This window comes from Hesperophylax consimilis, chromosome 2 (assembly GCF_061612785.1).
Source record: "Hesperophylax consimilis isolate HC1 chromosome 2, BYU_Hcon_1.0, whole genome shotgun sequence".
NCBI lineage: Eukaryota > Metazoa > Arthropoda > Insecta > Trichoptera > Limnephilidae > Hesperophylax > Hesperophylax consimilis.
In genome coordinates, this window is record NC_142837.1 from 18,276,946 (window position 1) to 18,297,551 (window position 20,606).

The following is a 20,606-nucleotide window of genomic DNA, read 5'->3' on the forward strand; positions in this document are numbered from 1 at the left end:
AGAGATTCGTGGCTTTCGTTGACGAATGCTATCATTTAGGTTAAGTCTAATAGAACGAGAATCGCGCTCCTGTATTAGATATCCTTGTGAAAGATGTTACAACCGAGAGATTCGTAGCTTTCGTTGACGAATGCTATCATTTAGGTTAAGTCTAATAGAACGAGAATCGCGCTCCTGTATTAGATATCCTTGTGAAAGATGTTACAACCGAGAGATTCGTAGCTTTCGTTGACGAATGCTATCATTTAGGTTAAGTCTAATAGAACGAGAATCGCGCTCCTGTATTAGATATCCTTGTGAAAGATGTTACAACCGAGAGATTCGTAGCTTTCGTTGACGAATGCTATCATTTAGGTTAAGTCTAATAGAACGAGAATCGCGCTCCTGTATTAGATATCCTTGTGAAAGATGTTACAACCGAGAGATTCGTAGCTTTCGTTGACGAATGCTATCATTTAGGTTAAGTCTAATAGAACGAGAATCGCGCTCCTGTATTAGATATCCTTGTGAAAGATGTTACAACCGAGAGATTCGTAGCTTTCGTTGACGAATGCTATCATTTAGGTTAAGTCTAATAGAAAGAGAATCGCGCTCCTGTATTAGATATCCTTGTGAAAGATGTTACAACCGAGAGATTCGTAGCTTTCGTTGACGAATGCTATCATTTAGGTTAAGTCTAATAGAACGAGAATCGCGCTCCTGTATTAGATATCCTTGTGAAAGATGTTACAACCGAGAGATTCGTAGCTTTCGTTGACGAATGCTATCATTTAGGTTAAGTCTAATAGAACGAGAATCGCGCTCATGTATTAGATATCCTTGTGAAAGACCACAATTCAGATTAGAAACGCCGCTTGACTTGGCTTTATCCGTATTTGGTGACCACATCTCAATAGTCAGGTAGTTTCCAACCTTCATCTCCTCTATCTCTTTACCTTTCACACTCTTTTCAGCTTCACAACAACATACCCAATTGAAAATGCCGTAGTCTCACTGACTTCATTTTATTTAAGTATACAGGTTGTAGGGAAGTAAAGTGCACAAACTTCATGAGGTTATTCTACATTACGGTAGTAATACAAAAGATAAATAACTTGATGAATTTAAAAATATATATTTTTGTATGGAAAAAATTTGTATCTGAAAACTACCTTAAAACGTTAAAAATTCTAAAAAAATAATTTTTTACTTTTTTTTTTTTTTTTTTTTTTTTTTAACTTTATTTATTTTCATTTCTTTACACATATTATACATATTAATAGATAATATAAAATAACATTATATATAATACCAAATAGTTTACAAAAGAAATGAAAACCGACTAAGGCACTGACTGCCTGAGTGTGGGTAATATAAAACGATTACTATATTTCAAGTACCTAAAGTATAATATACATTAGTAGAAAAAGTTTTTTTTTTGTTTATAGTTATTATAAAAAGTAAAGAGAAAAACATTATGTACAATAATTTATAAAGTTTCAGCAAGTGAGTTGTAGAAAGGATAAATAAATTTATAGTAAAAGCGTTTCAATATCTGCGTCAATCAGCCATAATTTTACCTCTTTAATATAATGTAGAATCACCTTCCGAAGTTTGTGCACTTTACCCACGGACAGCATGCATGAAATACTTACATGAATGCTTGGAGTAAGCAGTTGGAACTCTTGCGCGGTATTCATAAAAAAGGGTTATAAAACGATGACAATGCGAAATACAAAAATACAGTAAAATGACTTAAAATACAGTAAAAACTTTGTCTGGCAAGCATTTACATAAATGAAGAGAAACTGATAAGGAAGTTGTAACTTTACGTTTTGTCTTCGGTAACTAGCTCCGAGAAAATAATGAATGTTTTATAAATAACAATTCAATCTACAGTCGTGCACTTTCTTCACTCACCAAATTTGGTTGCTTGGGTTCGAAAAAGGGAATTATTTGAAATGTGAAATATATATGGATCGATTTTAATGAGGTTTGGCCAAGTTTTAATAATATTACATCCTAATTATACTAAGATATACTTATGTCTGAGAATAACCAGTTGTCATGTAGTTCGGGTTTACTTCTCCATTGTTTACATAGTCATCGTCACGTACAATATTGTTCATTGTAACTACTACCTTGTTGACACTGCGCGTCTGTTCTCTGCGTGCGCTTTAGTAAGGCTGAAGTCCTCGAAAGCAGCTTAGGCCCTCATAGTCGAGTCTCCAGCAAGCACATTTGTCTTCGCAATTTGTTCGCTGATGGCTTCTGGTCAACGCGCTTTCTTCGTCTCACCCCCAACTTTACGCCACCGGGAGGACGAACACGTATCTTGTGAATCACTTTCTTCAAATCGACTGTAAATTTTTCATCCACCGCCCAGCATCATCAATTCCACCACCATTCCCATCTCGATCTCCTCTCTCTCCGTTCTCGGTTTTGACTGTCCCGCACTTCTCCCTTCTCCCTTCTCCCTTCTCCCTTCTCCCTTCTCCCTTCTCCCTTCTCCCTTCTCCCTTCTCCCTTCTCCCTTCTCCCTTCTCCCTTCTCCCTTCTCCCTTCTCCCTTCTCCCTTCTCCATTCTCCCTTCTCCCTTCTCCCTTCTCCCTTCTCCCTTCTCCCTTCTCCCTTCTCCCTTCTCCCTTCTCCCTTCTCCCTTCTCCCTTCTCCCTTCTCCCTTCTCCCTTCTCCCTTCTCCCTTCTCCCTTCTCCCTTCTCCCTTCTCCCTTCTCCCTTCTCCCTTCTCCCTTCTCCCTTCTCCCTTCTCCCTTCTCCCTTCTCCCTTCTCCCTTCTCCCTTCTCCCTTCTCCCTTCTCCCTTCTCCCTTCTCCCTTCTCCCTTCTCCCTTCTCCCTTCTCCCTTCTCCCTTCTCCCTTCTCCCTTCTCCCTTCTCCCTCCCTTCTCGTATGTGAGATGCATGTCTGTCAACCATTGGTTTAGTAATATATTTTTTTAAATTTTTAAATTTTTTATTTAGTAAAAGATTATACATTTATATACATTATTTAAGAAATGTTTTGACTGCCCAACTAGGAGGATTCCCGACATTTTGATAAGTTGTTTGACAAGTAAAGTATTAAAATAATAATGAAATAATAGGTATATGTACTTTTAACTGGTGCCTAAGCCTACTAACATATTTTGTATAAATATGAATAACAAAGAGAATAAATAGAATTAACAGAATAAAGAAATAACAGAATGAGGCAAGAAGTGTGTGCCAAGACCGAGTTGTTTGGCAGTCCGTCCTCTCTTCCTAACCCTGCGGGAAAACGGTGTGATGGTTAAATAGTTAGTCTCAAATGTATGCGACTTTATTTCAGGTGTGATGGTACGAGTATATTTGGCACGTGGAGATCGTATATGGATTAATTTAGTTTTTTTGGAGTTTGTTATAAAGCCCGCATCATGTGACTATCGACGTATCATCAACATATTCATAATGTTTAATAAAGGTGAACCTTTTATGCACGAGTGCAAATATTATGTATAATGTTTAAGTTATTAATTCAAATTTACTTTTAATTTACTACAAAATTTGTCGTGAGCGTGTCGGATGTACCCGAAGAAAGGTCAATTTTTCCTTACTTGAAAATGATAAAAAAATGAATAGTTCGAACTTATTTCTTGAGCAGCTAATCAATTTCATTAGCCTCTCTAGGAGTCGAAAGTTCTCATGTAAATCTGAGACGTTAGTTCTAAGGATTTTCTGTTCGGTAATTTACATTCTCAACTTTCGGATATTTTGACCTCTACCAAAACTGAAAACACTTTTTAGTCAAAAGCTACAACGTAGTTGGAAACCAACATTATTATTAATGGGTTGTGTCGTTTAAAAGCTTTACTCAGTAGAGAAAAATGAATAAAGCACGAGGATGTCATAAAATTTTTATGGTTTTCTTCCTCGCGTTGGGTGGGGAGGTTAGAAAGTACATTTATAACCCCCGGGAAAGGTAAACAGGAACCAGGAACTCTGGTAAGTCCGTAATTTAGGTAGGTTATCTAGGTAGTCTATCGAAAACCTGATGATTTTTTAACTTTCGACCCCAATAAGAAGTGATCATTATAAAAATATATTTTTGATGCTGTGAGTTAGTTTATTTAGTTTGAAACTTTTATCACGACGAAATAATCTAAGAGAATTACACTATCTAAGATAACCACGCAATCTAAGAAAATGACAAAGGCATTAAAAAAAAATGACACTATCTAAGACAAAAATATTATCTAAGGAAACGAAAGAATCTAAGAAAACGAAATAATCCAAGAATCCGACAATCTAAGGGTACTTTGCGGTTGCTTCATTCCTTTCCCATTATTCGCGGCACGATTCGCGAAAATTTTGTCCTGTTTATGCTTAGCATACGAATACAAAATAATTTAAGACAATAATAAAAAAAGATGCAACCAAATTGAAGAATGAAATCAAAAAAAAAATACAAAAAGGACATAAAGCCAGAAAAAATACTTAGGAAAAAACATGTGTAATATTTAAAGGTATTGAAATGAATTATACTAAAGAAGAATTACTAGCAGACTTAATTTGCCTAATCAAGGAAATGTCAAAGAATCACATTCAATTTCTAAGACTTATCAGACCAAGAGTGAAGTTACGGTTCAGCGTGCTGGGACTTCACGAAAAATGAAAAAGGTGAATTTTTGAGAGTAGTAGTAGAATATTTTGCCTGGAGAACGAGGCTGATAAAACCTAACAATATGTTATTTTATTTGTAGAGCCCCCACAGAGTTGAATCCGCACATTCCCACATATAAATACATCTCATCGGTTTTACAACCATTGGAGAGTAAAAAGTATGAACACGTGTCAATCTCCAGTAATTTACCTCCAGCTTCTAGGTTACGTCTAAGTCTGTGGTGTTTGCTTCCACACAGTTCACCTAAGATTACGATTCCAAATACTCGGTCATCCCACAGGTTTATCAAAGAGAAGACTCTTTAGTTGTCAGCATTATTCAAAGAGTCGTTCCTGCTAAACATCTTGTTATTGTGCCCCCAACCAACTCCTGCCCAAATGCGTTTCCAGAGCTCAACGGACACCATGTTGTATCGAGCTGTTACAAAGAATGTAATAAAACATAATTAATAAAATATAAATGTACTTCATATCTTCTAACTGTTAAGTAGTTCAGAAAATTAAGATGTAAAGTCTAATGGCCAGACATGCACGTATTTACCGTCAAAAGTTCGCTACACAATAGCTTTGTTACAGACTAATAACAACTTGCAGCGCAAACAGAGACTCATAGCAATGGACAGAAGGTTTTTTGTTCAAATTAAAACACGTACTCGTACGGTTGAACGTGAGATTTTCAGAGGGAGGTTATTAACCCATCCCTGACGGTGCTAAAAAATCTCTCGAGCTCCCGTGCACAGGGTATTGTGCACATATACAATTCTATTATTTTGTAAGTTGGATAAAAATGAAGAGTTTAAATTTATTGCACGTGTAAATAATTATTTTAAAAAATACATACAGACGCATGGGGACGAGCAAAATATTTTGTACTAGAACTGAAAACGAAGAAAAAACATCGCCCACTCATAGAATATGTGATCATACAGCCGGCTACTACAGACAACAGCTAAACTACTTATATATAATTGAATTATTTTATTTCATTCATAAATGTATTGCTAAGGAACACCTACGATATGAAGTCTGGGCGTAGAATATTTAAGAGATATTGGAATAATATAATTATTCCAATATAGTTCCAATATCCAAACAGTCCAAAGCTGAGAACATAAATACTCATTTTTAACAAAGTAAAGTATTCTTTTGGAGTGGAACATATTATTAAGTAAATGTATTTTTAATACATAATTTAGCTATCGTACATCTAAACAGGTTAATTAATCGTGTTTTTTTAAATTTCCTATCCTGCCTATTCACGCGTCGTTCTTCAATTTCTAGTACGCACGACCTTTGACTGACCAACGTGACCCTTTATTATACATTCTATTTTAGGCGTTGGAGTTGATTGGTCACCAATTTAGCGGTTATGGACATTTTCCTGTAGAATGATTGATTGATTGCGTTTAATACATCTGGTTTTGATTTACGTAGTAAATAATTATTGACATTTGCTTATTTGAGGAGTGGGAGTTGTTTATGGAATAATAATTCGACTTCTAGATCAGAAGGAGATTAATTTTAATTCTAACACTGATTTAAAATTATTAATGATGATTCGAAATAATTACAAAGTAATATTGAACTATTTTTTTAACATTAGAGTAAGGCGGATACGTCTGAGTCAACTGAAGAATAACGTGATCAGGGAAGATGATTTTCGTGTTAAAGATTTCGCTAGCTTACTAGTTCAAGGCTATCAGGTGCAGAATTTTGTGGACAATTAGATTGCAAATTTTCTAATGCATCATTCAATACGCGCGATCTAAGGCATAATACATGATCATTCATTAACCAACATCATTTTGAAAGACCAAAAAAAAAGTTATGAAAGAGCATCTCCCGCGCATATAAAGGAAAATAAAGCGTTGACAGTATCGACCAATATATTTCATCAATGGTTGATAGACATATGTTGCAATTACAAGGAGGAGAAAAGGGAGAAGTGCGGGGTAATGCCGCAGGTCCTGGGAGATCGTAGAGAACCGACAGTCCGAGAAGACCGAAAAGGAAGAGTCAGGTATCGAGGAACACCAATCACGCCTTTCCGGATGAAGAAGTTAAAGGCGAGTTAAAGAAAGTGATTAGTAAGATATGTGTACCTCCTTCCGGCGACGGGTATGATAAGAAGAAAGTGCTGTGACCAGACGCCGCCAGTGGTAAAAGAGCGAAGACAAAGATATTGGTAGGAAACTTTGCTGGAGACTCGGATATGAAGGCCTAAGCTGCTTTCGAGGACTTCAGCCTTACTAAGGCCCACGCAGAGAACTGACGCGCAGTGACAACAAGGTAGTTACAGTGAACAATATTGTACGTGACGATGACGATGTCAACAATGGAGAAGTAACCCCGAGCCACATGAAAACTAGTTAAGCTTCGGATATAAATAGATAATAAGTGGTATAAGTAGTAGAATTAAGATTTAGTATTAAAACTTAGCTAAACTTAATTAAAATTCTCTCATTTCAATTCATTTTCTTTTTCCAACGGAAGCGACACAAATTAGTGAGAAGGCAGAGTGGAGAAAGAACACGACTGAATATTGAACTGTTATTTAAAAAACTTTTATTATTTATCTGAGCTAGTTACCGAAGACAAAACGGAATTTTACAGCTTCCTTATCAGTTTATCTTCATTTATGTAAATGCTTGCAAGAAAAAGTTAGCAACTGTATTTTATATTTTGTATTTTCATCGTTTTATCATCATCATTGAAAATCGTGAGTATGATCAAGAAAAGGACGCTCAAATGGAGTGTAAGGAGACTATATGACGCAAATGTGAATTGTATGCCCGAGGACGACATGATACGATCAAGTGAGATAGATTATTTAGTTAAGCCATGTCAATGGTAAGAATAATAGAGTAGTATGTATGAATGTAAATGAGGCAAGGAGTTTGTGCCAATACCGATTAGTTTGGCAGTCAGTCCTCTTTGCATACCCCTGTGGAAATCGGCGTGATGTTTACTTAGTTTATATTTTATTTGACAAATCGCCCAAAATACGTTACAATTAATGACACGACTAGCGACCAAGAAACGCCAAATTTTGGTATCCCACAAGGTACAGTTCTGGGACCGGTACTTTTCATTTTATATTTATATGACATATTTGTTCAACCATTACATGTAAAAATTGTCTCTTATGCTGATGATACAGTCCTTATAGTTAAAGAAAAAAACATGAGAAAATATTAATTTAAAAGCCACAGAAGATATAAATCATCTAAAAATATGGTTTGACGATAACCTTCTGTCATTATATAGAGAAAAAAATATATGTCATCCCCTTTGAAATAAATACCAACAGTTTACCTCCAAATCTTCAAATAATCCTACATGATCATTCTCTCACACAAAACGACGCTAACCTCTGTCGACAAACATGCTCATTTCTGAAAACAGCTGATAAAATTACATATCTAGGAATAATCATTGATAAAAACCTAAAATGGAAAGATCACATCTGCCATACAATAAACAAAATTAGGAAATTAATTTATATATTCTTACGAATCAGAAATTTCTTATCAATGAAAAAGCTATACTTAATATACTATGCATTAGTAGGTACAGTCTGTTCTGCAATATGCCATTATCAGTTGGGGAACAGCTTACAAAACTAGACTGACCCCCATAGAAATTGTTCAAAAAGTCATAATATAAATAATTCTAAAAAAAACCTCCAGACTTCCCCACTAGACGCACATTCGAAGATTTCAAATTTCATACATTTAAACACTTATTTATGAAAAATTAAATTATTCCAATTATTAAAGAAAAAGATAAATTCTCATTCATAACTGAAAATCGAACCAGACTTAAATATATATTTGCATGCCCTAAACTACACACTTTTTTTGCCCAACACCATTATACCCACCAAGGAAAACATTTCTTTAGTAAATAACCAGAAGAAATTAGAAGCATTAATGTTACAGAACAAATATTGAACTAAAAAAAAAATATTTTAGGGAAATCGTTAGCAAAAAAACTGATTCCCCTAGTTTCACTTAAAAATCTCACAAATTATCCTACTATTCTCTATTTATCCCCCATAATATATATTTTTTCTTCCTTCCAAATACAATAATTTGTATGGATTTTAATTTTGTAATTCTTTTTACTTTGTAACCTAGTTATATTATTTTTTGGCAAATGTACACTCCTCTTCCATCCACAAGCAAATGCTTTTAATGGAAGTGCAGTATAAATTAAAACAGTATGACTTGTAAACATTGTTTGTTTATTGTAAAAAACACGAATATTAAACATAAAAAAATAAATAGTAATAATTTTATCATAAAATAAATATGTATTATATCTGCACCCGCCGCGCCGCCAATCTAACTAAATTTTATGCAAAAAATTTCGCGTTTATTATACAAAATCGTCAATAAAACCCCGCAACAAAAGATATGCGACTCCTCGTTTTATTTTATTTTTATTGTATGGATAAAACTTATCGTGTACTGGAATAATAAATCATTCCTATCAGAAACAACATGATAGTTTTGAATTGCATCAGATTCGTAATATTAAAATTTAGTACCATCACCGGAACAATGGGACTGCTTTTATGCTTTGACTGTTTGATAAGCCGAAGAGAAAACATAATGCAACAACACACTCAGCTTTGTCACACTGTGCTTGTGCACACAAAACTACAAATAAATTTTTCATTTTTTAAAGAGAGGACAATTTGACAGTAAAATGTTGAACTTTGATAAATATCTACTAAATATTTCCATATACGGCAATATTGAGTAACTCCGGTTTTAAATGATTATTGTGCTTGCCTTTTTTAACATTAGCGTACAGGAAACTGAAGAAAATAATTCCCTTCAGGGCCTATGTCATCTTTGGGGATGCTCTCTAGCAGACGCATCTGTCGCCAAGACCCTACCCCACAAACCTAACTTCATAAACCCAGGCGCCCCTGCTAAGTCACCAAACGTAAAGTTAAAACATTTATACAATAACGAACTCCAGTGAAAAATATCATGGCTTTAATATCAAACGCTAATTCTGAATGTGTAAGTTTTTAAAGATATATATTATTATTGGTAAGATTTATAAATCGTCAGTTGAAAACCTTTAAAACACCATCACATTAAAACGCACTTTTTGTTTGGTACGACTGAATCTCTTGATGCTGTCGTCACCAGTCACGGAACTCAGTCCACAATTCAACTTTTCGTGGTTGTGGAAGGACATTGAGTTAATTAAACTCAGGTTTTGTTTGTATTCAAGCGATTTCATTGTTGTTGTTTCACATTGTTCACGGAATTGAATCGTAATTTAAACTCTCAATAACTACAAATCGGTAACATTCGATGGTATTCGGAAAATTCATAGTTAATTAAGTTAAATAAGTATAAAACTGACTATGTAAGTGCAGAATTTCGTGGAATAAATGCTTTTAAGTAGGAACTTCACCTTATTACCTATGTTAAGTCATAGATGTTTTATAACGATAAAATTTTAATTACGAACGGTAAGTTTCAGTCTGTTTAAAACCTGTGACAGACCACGCTACAATCGGGTTATATTTACCTATTATAAGGTCTAAATTGTCAGACATATGTCATCACCGTGCAAGAAAATTACCGTCCAATATCCATTGCCATAACTTTAGCTCGAATATTTGAACCCATGATATATAGATTAAGGTTCCATGATAACTCAACACAGTGACAATTCAACACACTTTTTAAAAGTGATATAAAGTCATTAGAAACGATGTTTTTTTTTAACTAAACCTAACCTAACCTTACCTAATTAATCCAGTTAATAAAGTTTTTGTTTCATCACTTTGCGTGACTTTATCTAACTTTTTAAAGATGTAATGAATTATCATGAGATGATTTATCCGGTCACCATAAATTGATAGATAGATCAGGTTGGACCCCACCGTGCTCTAAAAGCACAGCGATATTCTGCGTGAAAAGAAAGCTGGACTACTATAAAAAGCGTAGAACTACAACTTACGCTTGTTTCTTGGATCTCAGCAAGGCCTTCGAAAGAATCTCTCACCTCTTATTACATGCTGAACTCAAAGAAAGGGGGATTCCGTCAAAGGCCGTACACATTCTGAACGATTTAACTTAAAAAGTGGTGTCAGACAGAGAGGGTGTATGTCTCCAGTACTATTTGACGTGGACATGGATGAACTCACTCACATACTAAATAGTGCTGGGGTAGGCTGCTATTTCGGAGGACAGTGTGCTAATAATGTTTTGATGACGCCAACGATAAGGGGGTTACGAATCCTATTAAAAAAATATGAAGATTTTGCTCTAGAAATCAACATGCTGTACAACCCAAAAAAACAGCACTGTTGGTCATCAGATATGAACAGGGTCGGGAAAGCATTCCACCAGCTTTCCGGAACGGCGAGCTTCTGAAAGTGGTAGAGGAAACAAAGTAATTAGGAGACATCATCAACAGTAAGCTGTCGGACGACAGTGACATCGACTGGCAAAGACGAGTGTTCAGCATAAAGTCGAATCTGCTCAGTAGAAGGTTCCGGCTTTGCAGCCTACGTATAAAAAGAATGCTTTTCCTTATTGTTTGCAACAAGCAATTATTGTGCCCGAATTATTATTATCATGCCGTATTATAGTAGCATCGGCGGAGAAAATATAGAGCGGCCCATGACATTAAATTTTTACACATTTAGAAGCGGTGTATAATAGACCTGCGTCTCGTTTAAGGCATCGGAAATAGGTGTAGATGGATACCTAGAAACATAATTGAGCATACATAGTGACACCATTAATCACGTCCGCAGACGGAGTACCATGCTAGATAATAAATGACAAAGGTATGATCATTAAATGAAACAAATAAAGTGACGAATAACGAGATTCACTACGATTCCGGAGTACCAAACAGACAGAAATTTAATAATATCATTAAATGATATAAATGGTAATAATTTACTGAAATAAAAATTTCATAATTTTAAAAAAAAATAATTGAAAAGAAAACCAGCGGATACCAAGCAACTGGAAGGATTCTACTACAGACGACATTTAGAAGAGTAATCGTTGACCTAGGTCAGACAATAATGTCACACAAAAAATAAATTACCGACTGATAAAATGCTACCAAAAATAAATTTATAAAAACTGACCGGGATCAACTCAAATAAATTAAAATGACCAACTACCACGTTGGCGCCATTGTAACGCTATTATTTAGGCTAATATTAATAACGACACATTGGTCGCCATTATAACGTTACTAGGATAACTAACAGAAAGGATTGTTAGATATTGAATGAAAGAAAGATAAAGTTAACGACATTTATTTTAAAACAAATAAAAAGGTGACACTCTCAGTTGGCATTTTTTATTTATTTATTTATTTTTATTAAAAAATATGTATAACACTTTTTTATTTAACAAAATAGGTAGACTAACAAAGCTGTCACATGCCAGCTTGTCTGCAGGATCCACCGAATCAAAATATCTTAAGTCTATGTCTATAACATTGTATGATTATGTGTACATGAGTAAGTCTTATTTCTAAGTAGGTACATTTCACAGATTTTATTTTATTGCAGACATTCGCAAAATATATTTCTAACGAGTAATTGTAAATACATAATATATCTAATGCACCTCACTAAAAAGAAAGAGTTTGGGAATTTACATTAAGGTGTTAAAAGCTACATGGATTGATCATTTATCAACCACAGCTTTATGATTTTAGGGCAGGGTCACTCATTATTCACAATTTGTAAGTTTTTATTTAGTTTGTTGAAGATTACAGGTACCAAGTATTAAAGAGTACGGCCTCCATACTTATTTAAAATTCGAGGAGTTTTTAGCCCGTTTCCTTCTGTAAATCTTGTGTTGTGCCCGTATTTTTATGCATGGTTTACATATTCTCAAGGGGGTGTGCTGCGAACGAAGATCGCAAGCACGGTAGGAATTTAATGGCAGCAATTTACAGTTAAATTTGTGACAAATGTATAAAAAGATTATTATCTGACCTGATTCACAGATGGGCGCCATACAGCTCTTAGTAAAGAAATGTAAAATTTATTACGATTAAAACGATGACCAGCAATTACTCAGCCATCAAAATCTCCTATAAAGTTTGTCGTCAGGAGCAGTTGCTCAAACCCTTCCCGTTGACCCGACTTCGCTCCAAGGCTGCCTTTTGGTACTGGCTCTTCTTTAAAGTTTTGTCGTCTGGCTCCCTGCGATCCACCATAGAGCGCGAGTCCCATAGAGGAAACCGGTCTACAGATAGAGTTGTGTAAAGAATTCCATAAAAGTAGCAGGGCAAAAGTGAACTGCTACACATTTTGTACGTCTTTTACGCGCAAGCTTTGGGCCAACTTTAAGAAGAGCAACATGTACATAAAGACTACGCATGATGTTTGGCCTTCCCAGATAGTGCAGCGCTTCCAATATTCTCACGGAGTACCAGGTTTGGCAGCCCTCCGGGGAATTAGAGTCCGGATAGCAGGTTTAAGGGAGAGGACAAACAATTCCCAAAATGTTCTTATCGTGGAATCGCGCCAGAGTCGGAATAAGGGTTTTGGCCCAGTTAATCTAATGTTTAACGTCTTTAAAAAAATGTTACTTCTAGTAATTGTATAAAATCGTTATACTATTGTGATATTTTTGTATAATTATTGCATATGTTTTATGGAATGTGTGGGATTGCACAAACCTCCCACATTCCGGAATGAACTCGCCATTATTATTATTTTACTAAAAGTTTAACGGGAAACCTATCAACCCATTCGTTTATGGCCTGCAATCCCGTTTTTTACCGGATTACGAATAATTTGAAGAGATTCTTAGTAAATTAGCGATTCTCATTTTTCTCCGTGTTATCGAATGGCCCTCAATTTAAGCTTTATTTATTTATCACGCAGACGATAAAAATGCGAGTAAAATTATATTTAGAAATTGATGTCGAATTAAAATTAATGAAAACTGGCAGGTACCTTTTTTTTTATAGTGAATACCTCACAAAAGTCCCAACTGCTCCCGTCTGGAGCCAGTGAGACTATGGCATCCCCAATTGGGGGATGTTGTGAGGCTGAAGGTTAGTGGGGAAGGGAAAGAGGAAGGTGGGGAAGTACCTGGCTATTCAGATCTAGTCACTAAACACGGCTAAAGCCATTTGGAGCAACGTTTCAATTCTGAATGGTGGTCTTACACCAGGGCGATACTGGTAGTATCTTCCACTCTGGAACGTGCCGCAAATATACTATATATTATTTTAATTAATTAATTGTGAAATAACACAAATCAATCAAATAAAATTTATTTGCGCACGCCGGGTTTGAACCCGCGACCTTCGGAATGGCAGTCCAATGCGTTACCACTGGACTATGCCGGCCGTCACCTTCATTCACCTGTATTGAATAAATAATTCAGGGGTGGAGTTCAGTAATGATTGAAGTTGTCGCAAGAGAGCGAGACAGTTTTATACCGCTGTAACCCCCTCGAACATAATCTAAAAAAATGTGTATTATATTTTTTTATATACAAACACATTACAATAATTTACAAATGTAGATATTTCGAGGCTGATTGCGAAAAAATTAGAAATTTTTAACAAAAAATTGGCCAACTCAATTGAGAAATTATTTCTCGTGTTTGAGGTGGGGAGTGTTGTGAGTCATTATGGTTTATAGGTTGTAAAATTTCACTAGTTGATGTAGCTAAAAATTAACAAATAGCTTTAAAACTCGATGTTAAATTTGATAACACTATATAATTAAGAAAATAAGAAATTTAATTACAAACTAAAAAATATAACTTAAATAATATAATAGTTATTAAACTTAGAAAAAATAAGATATAAAAATAAAAATGTACTTATTAGGTACGAAATAATAGAAGGTAGGTACAGTAGGGGATCCAGGGGGCTTGTTGTAACGGGGGTAAGTAGTAACAGCTTAATAACTTTATTTTTTATTTTTTTTATAGTTAATACCTCACAAGAGTCCCAACTGCTCCCGTCTGGAGCCAGTGAGACTATGGCATCCCCAATTGGGGGATGTTGTGAGGCTGAAGGTAAGTGGGGAAGGGAAAGAGGAAGGTGGGGCAGTACCTGGCTATTCAGATCTAGTCACTAAACACGGCTAAAGCCATTTGGAGCAACGTTTCAATTCTGAATGGTGGTCTTACACCAGGGCGATACTGGTAGTATCTTCCACTCTGGAACGTGCCGCAAATATACTATATATTATTTTAATTAATTAATTGTGAAATAACACAAATAAATCAAATAAAATTTATTTGCGCACGCCGGGTTCGAACCCGCGACCTTCGGAATGGCAGTCCAATGCGTTACCACTGGACTATGCCGTCCGTCTCAGCCGGTTTCAAATATTTTGTTTCGATTTTGAACTCAACGTGCCCTTTAAGATACGGCTTATGACGTAAGCACAGTCAGTACAGTGCGGGAGAGCGCCGTGACCGGTTTTCTGCAGGAGTGCGTTTTTTTGCCAGGTAACCTAAAAAATATTATTTCGTAAATTTTGATTTCAAGGTCACACTGTGTCAAATCGAAAAATATTTCTATTAAATTTTGTTAAGCATTTATTAAGCCATCGTATTATGGTACTTTCACATAACCAAAGCCAATCATTTTTTTTTTATAAATAAAAATGTCAGTAATTTCGGTTTGGGGCTAGTTGTAGCAAAATTTAAGGGGCAAGTAGTAACCTGTTACAACTTGCCCCAAGCCTGCACATGGGTAAAGGTTGGTAAAGCAAAGGCGAATAGACCTGAAAAGACCAAGATTGATTAAGTGAAGAAAAAAGTTTTCAATGAAGACTTAGATTCTGAAGAAGAAGAGTGGTTATGTTTGATTTGCGGAGAAGAATATAGCAAACCAGACAAAGGAGATTGGGTCGATTGTATGATCTGTAAACTGTGGTCACACGTTAAATATGTAAGAGGTGATCCTGTTTCGTACATTTGTGCAACTCGTACAACTGTGAATCTGATGAAGACGAAGCATAAGCAGCTAAGGTTCAGGAAATTAGTTGTTTGAATTAATTTCTTTAAACTTTTGACCAAAAATAATGTAATATTTGTTTGTTTTCATTTTTTAAAGCCCATGTAGCATGCCACATTGATTGTGATAGTTGAGTAAATACAAAAATTAAAGAATTCTTATAAAAAAATTGTTTTATGTCGATTATAAGTGCAAATTATAAAAAATGTTTTCACGATGATTGAGTTTATTGATAAGTTTATTTAACCTAAGTATATGCTATACGAGAAAGATGACTATTGTTGTTAAAGAAAACGATAAGTATTCACTTCATTAGTTCGTAAGAAATACAATTGTCTTATTATGTGTTCGTTGGTTTTATAATACAAGCCTTAAATAATGAAACCTGTTGTTTTAATATGACGTTACTACTTGCCCCACACTAGTTACAACTTGCCCCAAAAACGGGGTAAGTTGTAACAAGCGACTATTTCCACAAAAAGTGTTATAAATACAAATTTATTATAGATTCAGGAAAAAATATAGTGGGAATATATTTTCAAATATATGATTACTCATTTAAAAGCTTTTTTCAATTAAAATACTCAATAGTTTAGTCACTCCATCGAAAGAAGGAAAAAATGTTACAACTAGCCCCTCTCTCCCCTACTGGTAGTAAATTGTTCAAAGACCGAGCTGGCAATCTTGTATGAAATGGGTACTTAATAAAATGCAACAACAATAAACGCATATTAGCACATATTAGGAAGCGCATAATGTAACTTTAGAGGATATGTATTTTTTTTTTAAATATTAAATTTTGTTTATATATTTTTTTTTTTATTAATCATTAATCAATTTTCCTAAATTCATAACGTGAATTTAGGAAAATTTAATCAATAAAAATTACAAATGAGTTCATATAAACAATTATTTGAAAAAATGTATCCAATGAAATTAAAACTTGTGATTACCGCTGGGTTTATCTAAATGTTGTTAGATTTGTGATTTGAAAGTTTTGTAATTTTTTTCAGTTTTAATTTTATCCGGAAGGGCATTAAACAATTTTATACCTTGATAAGTATAATGGTGTTGACCAGCACTAGTATTACATTTAGGAATTTCTAAGTTACCACGTGATCTAGATCGGTTACTTATTTTTGTAGAAATCGTTGAATTGAAATGGTCTTTATGAATTTGTAACAGTGCATTCTTATTAAAAATTTTGTTTAAGCTAAGAACCCTAAACGAGTCAAACAGCTCCGTGGTTGGAAATATCGATGGTTTTCTTAGGATGACTTTCAAAATTAACCTCTGAACCTTTTCTACAGGTGAAAGGTTAGTTTTGAAAGTCCCTCCCCAACCGATTATATCATAAAAGAGTACTTTATTTATTTTTTGTTTTCATTTATAAATTTTTGAAATTACAATTTTGGTGATTTTCTCTCATTTTTTTTATTTTCTTAATTTTGGTAGTCATACATGATCTATCCATTTTATTTTTATGACGCCTACTCATACACATTAAGTTTTACTCAATTAAAAAAAACGTGGTTGGACGTCTCCACAGGTAAACTTTCTATTGTAAAATTTTGGTATTTATGTATGTTGTGTATATTAAAGATATCTAATTTTTTTAAGTGAATACCATACCGGTGTCTAAACTGCCAAACGTACACGTTATATATAAGTAACTTCATAATGTAATTTGTCTAGACGCAATAAAATATTTGTAGATAACTAATTTAAACTAATATTTTATTTTCTTTTTAACAAGGTCATACAAAATGACACAAAAAATATTTAAAATGTTTGAAAAATATTTGATATTATCTATGTACCTAGATAGGTATCTAATAAAATAAAATGAGACTTGGTTGGCATGTATAGGCTTTTCTTTAATGCTGTCTTTTTAAATTATAGAATTTTTCAGTAGTTAAATAAGTTTATGTGCGAAAGGAAAAATGTGGCGAGTATAAATTAACTCCAATAAACCCTGAACTCTTTCTGTTATCCGTGTTAAATACTGAATCACATTATAAATATAAACCAATACGTATAATTGTTTAATAAAAACCAAAACTTGAAGGATTCCGACATATTTTTTGATACATATAGTACTTTGGGTAGGAAACTGAAATCTGTTTTCCTGTAAAAAAAAAGAAAATGTGAACTTACTTCGTTCACTATACTCTTTAAGTACTTTTTTATGATTTATCTCTAAACTTGTATAAAAAATATTTGTACACTTTTATTTGACATTAAGCATTATCTATTTACAAAATAATTTTCTTTCATACTTTTCCCTTATTTACATGTTATTATTATTAAAAATTATTAAAACATTTTTATTGATTATAGATTATTGTACCTTATCAGGTCGAAATTATTGGTTCCTAACTAGGCAAATTGCCCGTTCCAAGGAACCAAAAATATGTGAAAGTAAGTGTGTGATAATATATCTCATTATGTGGTATTATGACTCATAAAACAAAAATAAAAAACATCGATCTATATAACAACAATAATGATAAGTAGAGAACGAGTACATTATATTGAGTATGTGTTTTATTATCGAAAATAGCCAATTGGGTAAGTAAGAATACAAATGTAGTATTATAAAATAACGGAAAAAAGCATACTATAATACAAACATTAATGTATATACTTGATAGATTAAAGAAGAATAATTTATATCTCGTGTACACTATCATGGTGGTGTTATGACTCATAAAACAAAAATAAAAAACAGTCGATCTAAATAATAATAATTATTATAAGTAGAGAGAGAGTACATTATTTTGAGTATGTGTTTTCTTGTCGAAAGTAGCCAATTGGGTAAGTAAGAATACAAATGTAGTATTATAAAATAACGGAAAAAAGCATACTATAATACAAACATTAATGAATATACTTGATAGATTAAAGAAGAATAATGTATATCTCGTGTACAATATCATGGTGGTGTTATGACTCATAAAACAAAAATAAAAAAACAGTCGATCTAGATAATAATAATAATATTTTCGAATTCTGAACAAAATTTAGAGAAAATGATCGAGGTAGTTAAAAACTTTTCAGATGATATCAAAATGACTTTTGGTTAAGATAAATGTAGAACGATCCATATAGAGAAAGGCAAAATTGTAGATGGGGACAAGAGTATATTTAGAAATTTCCAAATTACTAGTATGAAAAGGGATGAGGTTTATAAGTATTTAGGATACCCACAATCAAATAGATTAGACCATAGTAGTATTAAAAATGATATTAGGATTAAATTTCAAACTAGGATCAGGAAAATTTTAAAATGCAATCTATCTGCTAAAAATTTAGTAAAAGCATTAAATACTTGGGCAATACCTCTATTAACGTACTCATTTGGCATAATTAAATGGTCTAATACAGATTTGGATAACTTAGAAAGATTAATTAGAACTACGCTAACAAAGTTTAACTGCCATCATCCAAATTCAGCTATAGAACGAGTTAATTTACCTAGAAATTTAGGAGGTAGAGGTATAGTCAAAATAACTTCTTTGAAACATAATCAGGTAGAAATGCTAAGAACTTTTTTCCATAGGAAAGCTCATAGCCCAGAAATGCACAAAATAATTTGCAAGGCAGATATAAATATTACACCTTTAAATTTATACGATGAGAATGCCAACATTTTTATAAATCCCAACCAGGAATTATTAGATTCCTGGTCAAATAAAATTTTACACGCAAAACACTTCAATTATCTCAACCAAACGTATGTTGACAAAATTTCGTCAAACAAATGGTTGAGTATTGGAGAGTTGAGCGCAGAAATAGAAGGATTTATGCTTGCCATTCAGGATAGAGTCATTAATACTAAAAATTATAGAAAGCATATAATCAAAGATACAAATCAAATTGATGATTTGTGTAGAAAATGTTTGGCTTTTCCGGAAACTATAGAACATATTATATCGGGATGTTCTATATTAGCACCGTCCGAGTATAAATTTAGGCACAATCAAGTTTTAAAAATAATTCACCAAAATTTGGTAATTAAACATAACTTGATTGACTGCCGTAATGTAGTACGAATTATGAATACGAACCAAATTCATTTTTAGAAAACGAATTTTATAAAATATATTATGATAAAACTATACTAACAGACCGAGCGATTAGTCATAATAGACCCGATATAGTTTTACATGACAAAATTAAAAAAATAACTTATATCATTGATGTCGCTATTCCAAATTCCTGTAATATTCAAAAATCTGTTAGTGAAAAAATAAGAAAATACACAGATTTAGGAAATGAAATAAAAAGAATTTGGCATTCTCGGACTATAAAAATATTACCATTCGTTATTTCGGCTACTGGCATTATACCTAGCTCTCTAATTAAAAATTTAGGCGTATTAGATCTATCAAAAAAATTATATATAAAGATGCAAAAGTCGGTCATTTTGAATACATGTAGGATAACAAAAGATTTTTTAAATATTTATGTCGAGGGATCAGTAGGATTTATAGGCCCTGTTAGAAGTTCTACCGAGCCGAACCCTCTGATATGAAAATATCTGGAGTCGGTGAATTATTTTCCCATTTGATCTCTGGTGAGTTGACGTGTTGTTCTTGTATTATTTTGTATTAATTTTGCTTATATAATGCACTTACATAATGTTGATTGACTAGATGATCATTTGTGGAAAAGTGAGTGGAAGGGTTAAGTTTTTCCTTTGGGGAAGATTTAACCCGGACAACTAAATCGGAAGTTTAAAAAAAAAAGAGAGAGAGTACATTATTTTGAGTATGTGTTTTCCTGTCGAAAGTAGCCAATAGGGAAAGTAAGCATACATATGTAAAAAATAAAAAAAAATATTTAAAATTGTTATCTACCAGTCAATCTGTGAGAAATAGTTAGGATGCAAGAGAATTCTCAAGTTATTGTTTTACAAAATTATCTTTTAATGACTGTCTGTATCTGTGTTTTCTCCTTAAATAAATAA